We start from the raw sequence: 11,874 nt of genomic DNA on the forward strand, positions 1-11,874 counted from the left end.
CAGCCTTCCTGCTCCTCTGATGCTGCTTGGCCTGCTGTGTTCAATCATACAGATCATAAGGGTGTTTAGACAGAGTGAGGCATACAAGGTTGTGGCTGCACAGGAGGTTCACAAAAGTAAGATCAACATTAGATTTGAAATTAGACAGGTACATTCATAAGTCTGATAACAGCAGGGAAGAAGCTGTTCTTGAACCTGTTGGTACTTATGTTTAAGTTTCTATATCTTCTGCCTGATGGAAGAGGTTGGAAGAGATTATTACTGGGGTGGGAGGGGTCTTTCACGATGTTGGTAGCCTTTCTGTGGAACAAGAAGTATAGATGGAGTCCATGGATAAGAGGTTAGCTTCTGTGATGGTCTGAGCTGTGTTCACAACTTTCTATAGTTTCATATGGTCCTGGGCAGAGCAGTTGCTGTACGAAGCTGTTATACACACAGATAGAATGTTTTCTAGGGTGCACCTGCATATGTTGGTGAGGGTCCTTATGGACATGTCAAATTTCCTAAGCCTTCTCAGGAAGAAGAGGCATTGTTGTGCCTTCTTGACTGTTGCATCTACATGGGAGTTCCAGGACAGTTTGTTGGTTACTTTCACTCCTAGAAACTTGACGCTGTTGACCCCCTTCATCTCAGCTCTACTGATGTAGATGGGGGCATGTCCTCCTCCTTTCTTCCTGAAGTCAATGATCAGTTCTTTAGTTTTGCTGACTTTGAGGGAGAGATAAAGGAAAAGCCTCAGTATTACAGATACATTAAGGACAAAAGGATAATGAGGGGAAGAATATGGTCCATTCAGGATCACAATGGTAATTTGTGGATGGAGTGAGCAGATGTGGTAGGGTTCAAAATGAATACTTTGGGTTGGTGTTCACTAGTGAGAAGAACAATGTGAGTGCAGAAATCAGGGAGAAGGTCTGTGATACAATAAAAAAAATAGACAGACAGGAGGCTCTGAGTGGTCTGACAAACTTGAAAGGAGATAAATCTCCAAGGCCAGATAAAACGTATCCCAGGTTGTTCAGTGAGGTAAGGGAGGAAATAGCAACAGAGCTTGCAAAAATATTCAATTCTTCTTTGGCCACAGGAGAGGTGCCAGAGGACTGGTGGACAGTCAATGTGATACCATTACTCAAAAAAAGGAGGAAGGAATAAACTAGGAAACCATAGTCGGTGGTGAGGAAACTATTTGCAGCAATTCTGAGGGACAGAGTTAATCTGCATTTGGAGGGACAGAGATTAATCAAGAACAGTCAGCATGGTTTTGTTAGAGGAGGATCATGTCTGACCAACTTGATTAAATTTTTCAAAGGTGACCAGGTGTGCAGATGACAGCAATGCATTTGATGTGGTCCACTGAGACTTCAACAAGGGTTTTGATAAGGTCCCAGACAGGAGACTGATAGCAAAGGTAAGATCCTATGGGATCCAAAAATTAAATTGGCTGAGTAGGAGGAAGCAGCAGTTGATTGTTGAGAGAGATAGTAGGAACTGCAGATGCTGGAGAATCCGAGACAACAAGGTGCAGGGCTGGATGAACACAGCAGGCTCCCACCTCAAGCCGCACCTAGCCGCACCTCCATCTCCTACCGACCAACCTCATCCCGCCCCCTTGACTTGTCCGTCCTCCCTGGACTGACCTATCCCCTTCCTAACTCCCTACCTACACTCACCTTTACTGGCTCCATCCCCGCCTCTTCGACCTGTTTGTTTCCTCTCCACCTATCCTCTCCTCTATCCCTCTTCTATCCGCCTCCCACTCTCTCCCTATTTATTTCAAAACCCCCTTCCCCTCCCCCTTTTCTGATGAAGGGTCTAGGCCCGAAACGTCAGCCTCTCTGCTCCTATGATGCTGCTTGGCCTGCTGTGTTCATCCAGCCCTGCACCTTGTTCTCTTGAGTTGATTGTTGAGGTGTATTTTTCTGACTGGAAGTTTGTGTCCAGTGGAGTCCCACAGGGGTCACTGTTGAGGCCTTTACTCTATGGTTTAGATAAATGGTTGAGACTTCATAGAATCCAGAAGAGTTGATCAGTAAGTTTGCAGATGGTACAAAAATTGGTGGGATGGTAAATATTGAGGGGATGGCCTTAGATTACAGAAGGATGCAGATGAGCTGGTCAGATGATCTGATCAATGGCAAGTGGAATTCAATCCAGATAAATGTGGCATGACGCATTTGTGAGGACAAACAAGGGAATACATGGTGAATGTTGGGAACCTTGGAATGCACCAAGGATTAGAGGGGCCTTGGTGTGCATGTACACTGGGCCTTAAGGTATCAGAACAGGTGGTTAAGAAAGCATATGGGACACTTGTCTTTATTGGTCGAGGCATCGAGCTTAAGAGAAGGGAGGTTCTTCTGGAACTGTAAAACGTTGGTTAAGCCACAGCCAGAGTACTGTGTGCAGATATGGAATCTTCATTATAGGAGGGATGTGATTGCACTGGAGAGGGTGCAGAGGAGATTTACAGAGATGTTGCCTGGGCTGCAGAGTTTCAATTATAAACAGAGATTGGATAGACGGGTTGGTTTCCTTAGAGCAGAGGAGGTTGACAGGGAACATGATTGAGATGTATAAAATTATGAGGGGCATAGATAAGGTAGACAAGGAGAAACTTTTCCCCTTGATAGAAGGATCATTGACTAGGGGGATACAGATTTAAGGTAACGGGCAGAGGTTTAGACGAGACGTGAATTACCCAGTTAGTGGAAATCTTCAACTCGCTGCCTGTAAGGGTGGTAGAGGCAGAAACCCTCATAACATTTAAGAAATATTTAGATGTGCGCTTGTGGTGCTAAGGCATGTACAAGGCTATGGGACAAGTGCTGGAAAGTGGGATTAGAAGAGTTAGGTATTTGCTTTTGACCAGCACAGGCATGATGGGCTGAAGGGCCTTTTTCTGTGCTGTAGAACAAAGAACAAAGAAGAAAATTACAGCACAGGAAAAGGCCCTTCAGCCCTCCAAGCCTGCGCCTATCCAGATCCTCTATCTAAACCTGTCACCTATTTTCCAAGGTTCTGTATCCCTCTGCTCCCTGCCCATTCATGTATCTGTCTAGATACATCTTAAATGATGCTATTGGGCCCACCTCCACCACCTCCGCTGGTAACACGTTCCAGGCACCAACCACCCTCTGCGTAAAGAACTTTCCACGCATATCTCTCTTAAACTTTTCCCCTCTCACCTTGAAATCATGACCCCTAGTAATTGAGTCCCCCACTCTGGGAAAAAGCTTCTTGCTATCCACCCTGTCCATAACTCTCATGATTTTGTAGAGCTCAATCAGGTCCCCCCTCAACCTCCGTCTTTCTAATGTAAATAATCCTAATCTACTCAACCTCTCTTCATAGCTAGTGCCCTCCATACCAGGCAACATCCTGGTGAACCTCCTCTGCACCCTCTCCAAAGCATCCACATCCTTTTGGTAATGTGGCGACCAGAACTGTACGCAGTATTCCAAATGTGGTCGAACCAAAGTCCTATACAACAGTAATATGACCTGCCAACTCTTGTACTCAATACCCCGTCTGATGAATGAAAGCATGCCGTATGCCTTCTTGACCATTCTATCGACCTGCGTTGCCACCTTCAGGGTATAATGGACCTGAACACCCAGATCTCTCTGTGCGTCAATTTTCCCTAGGGCTTTTCCATTTACCATATAGTTCGCTCTTGTATTGGGTCTTCCAAAATGCATCACCTCACATTTGCCTGGATTGAACTCCATCTGCCATCTCTCCGCCCAACTCTCCAATCTATCTATATTCTGCTGCATTCTCCAACAGTCCCCTTCACTATCTGCTACTCCACCAATCTTAGTGTCATCTGCAAACTTGCAAATCAGACCATCCATACCTTCCTCCAGATCATTTATTTTTATCACAAACAACAGTGGTCCCAACACGGATCCCTGTGGAACACCACTGGTCACAGTTCTCCATTTTGAGAAACTCCCTTCCACTACAACTCTCTGTCTCCTGTTGCCCAGCCAGTTCTCTATCCATCTAGCTAGTACACCCTGGACCCCATGTGACTTCACTTTCTCCATCAGCCTACCATGGGAACCTTATCAAACACCTTACTGAAGTCCATGTATATGACATCTACAGCCCTTCCCTCATCTATCAACTTTGTCACTTCCTCAAAGAATTCTATCAAGTTGGTAAGACATGACCTTCCCTGCACAAAACCATGCTGCCTATCACTAATAAGCCCATTTTCTTCCAAATGTAAATAGATCCTATCCCTCAGTATCTTCTCCAGCAGCTTCCCCACCACTGACGTCAGGCTCACTGGTCTATAATTTCCTGGATTATCCTTGCTACGCTTCTTAAACAAGGGGACAACATTAGCAATTCTCTAGTCCTTTGGGACCTCACCCATGCTCAAGGATGCTGCAAAGATTTCTTTTTAAGCCCCAGCTATTTCCTCTCTCGCTTCCCTCAGTAACTTGGGATAGATCCCATCTGGACCTGGGGACTTGTCCACCCTAATGCCTTTTGGAATACCCAACACTTCCCCCCTCCTTATGCTGACTTGACCTACAGTAATCAAACATCTATCCCTAACCTCAACATCTGTCATGTCCCTCTCCTCTGTGAATACCGACGCAAAGTACATTAAGAATCTCAATGTAGATCTCAATGACTCTTTGACTGGGACAGACTGTGAGAGGCTGTGTCAGACTGAGTGACTATGTCAGACTACGAGGGATTGGGTCAGACTATAAGCAGGCTAGATCAAACTGTGGAGGATTGGGTCAGACTGTAAGGGATTGGGTGAAACTACGAGGGACTGACTGGGGTCAGACAGTGAGGCATGTGGTTAGACTTTGAGGGACAGGGTCAGACTGCGACAGACGGGGGTCACTCTGTAAGAGACTGGGTCAGACTGTGTGAGCTTTAGATTTGGTTTTGTCTACTGGCCAGTACTGGCCTATGTTTTGCTAGTTTATTCTTAGTCCAGCTCCAAATCCCTGTGTGATTGCTAACTGCTGCCTGTGACCTTCATTTTTCTCTTCAGGTGAAGGAAAGTGTTTAAATGGGAAACCGTATCTCTTAAAAAGGACACACGTATGCTCTCTGGCATCTAGTACACCTAAATCTATCAACCTACACTCCCAGTTCCTCATAGAAAAATCCAGCCCTTTCTCAAATGGACATCTTGTCCTTTATCAACCAGGAGAGGCTCTAGTTTGCCCAGCTGACTGCAGAAGTCCAATGATCTCTCCACCACTGGTTCTATCACAAAGCCCAAGTCTTTCCAAATCACCTGTAGTTGCCTGGACACTGACTAACTCTGAGAATTCAGCTGTGTCACTCTGCTCTCAGATTCCTGTGTGGTCACTTTCTAAAATCACAGCAATGTCTGAACCTGAGAAGCTGTCTACAGCAAAAGGTGGTGTGAATGAGCTCAGCGACTCCCACCGCTCCAGTGTTTGTGTCTTGCCGGTCACTACAGTCCCTGAACAAGCAAACAGTGAGACCTTGTCTGATGACCAAAACTCATCTGCTTCTCATGTCGCAAATTTAAAAGCTACACAGCCTTTGCACTTAGTAACTGAGACAGTTTCTGTCAGCCAATCATCTGGGAGCTCAATGTGTCCGACTGCTGCCTCTGGATTGTCACTGCAGATGGAAATACAGCAAAGGTCCACCGAGCCAATCAAAGACCACGTCCTAAAAAGGACAAAAGCTCTTCAGAACCCAGCTTCACATCAGTCAGAGGTGAGTCTATATGTAGGATGTGGTGAGTATTAACAGTGCAGTCAGTTCTCACTCCATGTTTAACCATCAATCTCTCAGTCAGAAGGGAGAATTGACATGTTCAAGCCTGACATTCCACTACAGTGCTGAGGGAGTGTTCCTGTGACAGAGGTACTGTTCAGCAGTGCTGTCTTCTCAGGCATAGACAATGCCAATGGCACTAATGTGAACATGGACCGGAGTGTTCTCCCCAGTGTGCTAGTCACTTACTGGAAAGGAGGCTTCTCAGCTGTCATCATACCTGTGCCAGTTCTTCGACAGAGCTGGTCAATTCAACCCACCTAGCACTCAACTCCCCATAGCTCATAATTTACTCCCCTCCCTCATCACCTCTCCCAGATCCCCAGGCCCTCCCATCCCTTTGATGTTGGACAGGCTGTTTAAAAAATGTCCCATCAGTGCACAAAAAGGAGTCCTTAAGCCCACTTCCCTCAATCTCCATTCATTTCTCTTGCCTCATATGCATACAGGGAAGCCTTGACCTCAATGTCTCTGCTGGCTAGGATCATCATCTCTTGTATTGTGAACAAATAATAATCCTGATGGACTCCTCCAAGGTGGGTTTGCCTGTCAATGTGCAGTAAGTTCTTTCAGTGAGTTCCCTACCTCCTGATGTACCCTGCGTTGCTGACTCTGACTCCACCGAGATTAATGCTCCTTCCTCCCCACTGAGTCTGTCATGCAGCAGCAGAACAAATTCCAACACAAATCATGCCAAATATTCTTTTTATCAGGATTGGCCATTCAAACTTATTTGTGTGAGGGCTTTAAACAAATTAGCCTGGTAAGGGTAACCAAAATATAGCTAAAAGGAGCAGGAATGAGATGGAAACAGAGGTAAAATAAGAAACGTGTTGAGGGAAGTAACAAATGTGATGAAAGAAGTATTAAACAGTCTGCCTCTCAATGTCTGTAGCGTCCATGTGCTCTAGATGCAAATTAATATCTGCAATTATGAGGCTGTTGCACTAACTGGTAGGTAGCTCATCAGGACTGGGAATGGGATCTTCATCTTCCTGCTCACTGATTGTTTGGGAGAAAGGAGGAGGTGAGGCAATTTGATTATGCTATCTCTAAACGTACAAGATTTACTCGATGGATCTAAGGCTGAAGGTGTTTAATCTTGTACTCCTCCTTTCTCCTAAACAATGAATGACCAGGAAGATGAAGATCCCATTCCCGGTCCTGATGATCTCCCTACCGGTTAGTGCAACAGCCAAGGGAATGGGAATTTCTTGTTCACTTTATCTAGATCCCTCATAATTTTACAAACCACAATTAGGTCTCCCCTCAAAACTAAAATTATCCATCACAGGCAGCCGCCTCATAAATCTTTGTACCCTCTCCTCTCCAATCCCTGGCTCCAGTTTGTCTGTAGGAATTACAGTAGGAACTGCTCGAACAGGCAGCTGTGTACATAGCACTTAAAATGAGTGTCTAGTTACTTGCTTTTAAAAAGTGCAAATAATCCTTTCCATAATCCTTGGACAAACAGCCCTTTTCCCATTTCAGTCCACAATCAAAACTACAGAAAATGAAAATATTCAGTCTTTATAATTAGTATAGAGGTACTGGATTGATCAGAGGTCTAATTATAAATGACTGAAAACAACTTTTAAAACATTACCAAACTATTTTCAACCTGTATGGTATTTATTTTTATGGAAATTACTTTCTTTTAAAATATTGATATCTGTGGCCATGTGCCCAACAATCCAGCTTAATGCTTGGGACGTGCTAAAAGTTTCAAGCTGTTGCTCATCTTCCATCTCCTGCTCAAAGGCACTTAGGGATGGGCAGTAAATGTTGGCCACATTTCATGGAAGTGAGAAAAACAAATGTAAATTGCAGAAACTCCCAAAGGGTTCACCCCCAGGGCATGGCTAGTTTTGTGAGTGAGCCTGACTTCTAGTGGGATGATTGTTAATTTTAACCTCAAGCTCCTACAGCCAAGGCCTCAGCTTGAAAGGAAAGTAGCCCTGAAATAAACAGTGCGAAATAAACTTTATAAAACCCTAACAAAATATTATCAATTCTATAACTTGAAATTGTGATGAAGTTCTTTACATTTCTGTTGTATTTTTTGTTCACAGCCAGTATTTCTGTGTTCAGGAGAAGTACGACCATCGGACAGCATTGGAATGGTTCGGTTATTACACTTACCTGCAGCTCATTCTCAGAGCTCCTCTGCTCCTTACAGCTGCCACCTGCAGTTTGGAGGACAAAACAATGTGGGGATGACCAGCTTAGACAGTGTGCAGCCTAATGTTCTCCTCCTTCCTGCAGGACTCTCTTCCATAATCCTTCAGTGGCCATTTGCAGGGTCCACTGTTCCCAATTTCTCGAGTGACCATGCAATTCTCAGAGTCCCTCAAGACCCCACAATTCCCACTGTCCCAATTAATCATGCAATCCACAGTGTCTCCAGTGTCCCCTCAATTCCCACCATCTCCAGAGACCCTGTAATTCCCAGTGTCTCCAGAGACCGATCAATTCCCAACATCTCCAGAGACCCTGTAATTCCCAGTGTCTCCAGTGACCCATCAATTCCCACCATCTCTAGAGACCCTGCAATTCCCAGTGTCTCCAGTGAGCCATCAATTCCCCTTATCTCCAGTGACCCTGCAATTCCTAGTGTCTTCAGTGATCTTAGGGCTTCCACTGACTCCACGGGAGAAATGCAGGAGTCATTCGTGTCTGCATCTGGGTATGGTGTTGTTGAAGGCCAGGCTTGTCAGTTTAGAGAGACCCTGGCTATGAAGGGTGTAGGTGGCACCAGTCTCACACTGGCAAGTCTGGGAAACACAGCCCAAGACAGCACTGAATCTCCTGTCAGAGTTCTTGCCTTGGATCGGGAATATTCAGAATCAATGGAACTCCCTCAGCAAAAGGGCCTCCTGACCCCTTTCCACAGAAAGTCTAGTGTCCTGCCCTCACCCATCAGTGGGGCACTCAGCTCTGAAAGTGGGGCCTGCTTGGGACATAGGAAGTTCCAAGTCATTGATGGGAGTCCGTGTGAGGGAAATGGTGGATCCCAGGACCTTCCCACTCCTGCATTTCCACACGTCCAGGGAAAAGGCAAGTCCCTGGAACGGACAAACAGCCAGCATCAAATGGAGAATGAGGAGAGCAGCAGCGATGAAGACAGACTTATCATTGAGACTGAATAGACATGAGAGCAATGAATGGCCCAAATTGCTCAGGATGTATGTGGACATTAGTGCTTGACGTTAACAAGTTGTGTAGAGACCAGCTACTTGTAACTAAAAGAATATTTGCCAGGCTGACAGTCAATGCCTCTGAACATGTGTATAATTGAGCTATTGCATGTGATCATTTCACATTGCCTCTTACTGAGTGAAACTTTTTTTTTCTAGTGTAGATGGAGTGAATGGAATGTCAGTTTTCTCACACTTGTTCCTAGTGACGCAATAAAGAGTTGATGTTTCTCAAGTGGTTCTCATGTAGAGTATAGGCTCGGCATGTCCAGATGTAATCATGAACTCAGCATAGTCTCACAAACTCCCATCAACACAGAACAAAAGATTGCACTACCTCAAGACCCCATTCCCAGCTAACATGAAAAGTGTTGAATGTCACCAATTCGGTACTGAATTTATTTGGGATGGATTTTATATGGAATCATGGAGAAATACAGCATGAACAAGGCAGAGAATAAAGCTCTCTCTCCCCTGTCAAATCCAAAACTCTTACAGTATTGATGGATATATTAGGACAATATAGAGTATGCAGCAGAGTGATTCATATTGTATCAGTAACTTCCATAGGAAAAGGGGCCACAAAGGAGATAACCAAGAGAACGTCAACATTGTTATATGTTAGTGATTATATGAAGAGCAGGCAGAGCGGATGAATGTGTGGTTAGAGAGATTCTGAGGGAAGACCTTAAATGCGTCTCCAAGTTTGGGCCTGTGCTTAGGAACTTTTAGAACATGGAACAGTACAGAGCAGGAATGGGCCCTTCAGCCCATTGTGCTGAACATGATGCCAAATTAAACTAATCCCTTCTGCCTGCCCTTGGTCTGTATCCCTCCATTCTTTGCATACTCATGTGCTTATCTAAAAGTCCCTTAAATGCCCTTATCGTACCTGCCTCTACCACCACCCTGGCAGTGCTTTCCACACTCCTACCACTCTCTGTGTAAAAACATTGCCCCTCACATCTCCTTTGATCTTTCCCCCTCTCACCTTAAAGGCATGCCCCCTGTATTAGACATTTCAACTCAGGGAAAAAGATTCTGACCATCAACCCCACCTACATATCTCATAATTTTATAGACTTCCATCAAGTCTCCCCTCAGCTTCTGACGCTCTAGGGAAAACAACCCAAGTTTTTCTAGACTATCCTTACAATTAGACTATCCTCTAATCCAGGCAGCATCCTAGTAAAGCTCTTCTGCACCCTCTCCAAAGCCTCCACATCCTTCCTGTAATGTGGCAACCAGAATTGAACACAGTAGTCTCAGCCTAACCAAAGTCTTATAAAGCTGCAACATGGCAAACTGACTCTTGTATTCAATTCCCTCACCAATGAAGGCAAGCATGCCTTCTTTACCACCCTACCTATTTGATGGCCACTTTCAGGGAGCTGTGGACTTGAACCCCAAGATCTTTCGGTACATCAAAGCTGTTCAGAGTGCTGCCATTAACTTTTTACTTTGCCTTAACATTTCATCTCCCAAAGTGCAGCACCTCACTTTTCTGGATTAAACTCCGTCTGCCATTTCTCCATCCATATCTGGAACTGATCTATATCCTGCTGTATCCTTTAATAACCTTTTACACTATCCACAACTCCACTGATCTTTGTATCGTCTTCAAATTTACTAACCCACCAATCTACATTTTCATCTAAGCCATTTATATATATCACAAACAGCAGAGGTCCCAGCACGGATCTAGTCACGTACCTCCAGCCTGAAAAACACCCTTCCACCACTACCTTCTGTCATCTATGGGCAAGACAATTCTGAATCCCGCGGCCAAGTCACTGTGGATTTGACCGAGCAGATAGAAGTACTTCTGCAGGACAAAGGCCAACGTTACTATGCAATGATTTGTTAATGCTGTGTGGGAGAATTTAAACAGATTTGGCCAGCAGGAAGTGTATTAATGTGGTTGTATAAGCAAGGATTGAGTGAAACAAGTAGCCCTAGGATTAAGAAAGGTAATGTGTTAGATGAGGTCAGACAATGTTAAAAAATCACTGAGGTCTAATTTTACAAAAACATTTTTTTAAAAAAAATGTTTCAAACTATATTCAAAGAGATTGGTAAGTTGCCAATTTAAACATATAGTAACAAAGACAAAATCAAGAAGGTGCAGGAATTAGTTTTAAGCATTCATGAGTATAGGTCTTTGGGAATGATAGGGCAGGAAAGCAAGGAGGAAGACTGGCAGAATTGGTATCTGGAATCCGTATTATAGGAGGGATGTGAAAGCACTGGAGTGGATGTTGCATGGGCTGAAGAGTTTCAGTTATGAGGAGAGATTGGACAGACTGTGGTTGTTTACCTGAGAGTAGAGGAGATTGAGAAGATACATAAGTGAGGCATATTAACTTATGAGGGGCATAGATAAGGTAGACAGGAAGAAATCTTTCCCTTTGATGGAAGGATCAATGATCAGGGGAAGGGGGCTGGGTGAACATGGATTTAAAGTAAGAGGCAGAACATTTAGAGGAGATGTAAGGAAAAACTTCTTCATTCAGAGGATGGTGGGAATCTGGAACTCATTGCCAGTAATTTAGTCAAAAGGGAAAAAGGAGCATATTTAAGGTTTGGGAAGCTAAAGTCAGACAGGGCCAGTGAGAAACATAAAGGAAGCAGGAAAGAACTCAAGCAGGGAATCAGGAGAGTAAGAAACGGCCAGGAAATGACCTTGGCACATAGGGTTAAAGGGAATCCCAAGGCATTCTATATGTACAGTAAAAACAAAAAGATAACTAGGGAGAAGGTAGGACCACTCAAGGATAAAGGAAGGAACTTGTGCTTGGAGTACAAGAGTCAGGATGTCATGTTGCAACTTTATAAGACTTTAGTTAGGCCACGCTGAGAATATTGCATTCAAATCTGTTCACCACATTAC

This window comes from Rhincodon typus, chromosome 19 (genome assembly GCF_021869965.1).
Source record: "Rhincodon typus isolate 14 chromosome 19, sRhiTyp1.1, whole genome shotgun sequence".
In the NCBI taxonomy this organism is placed as follows: domain Eukaryota; kingdom Metazoa; phylum Chordata; class Chondrichthyes; order Orectolobiformes; family Rhincodontidae; genus Rhincodon; species Rhincodon typus.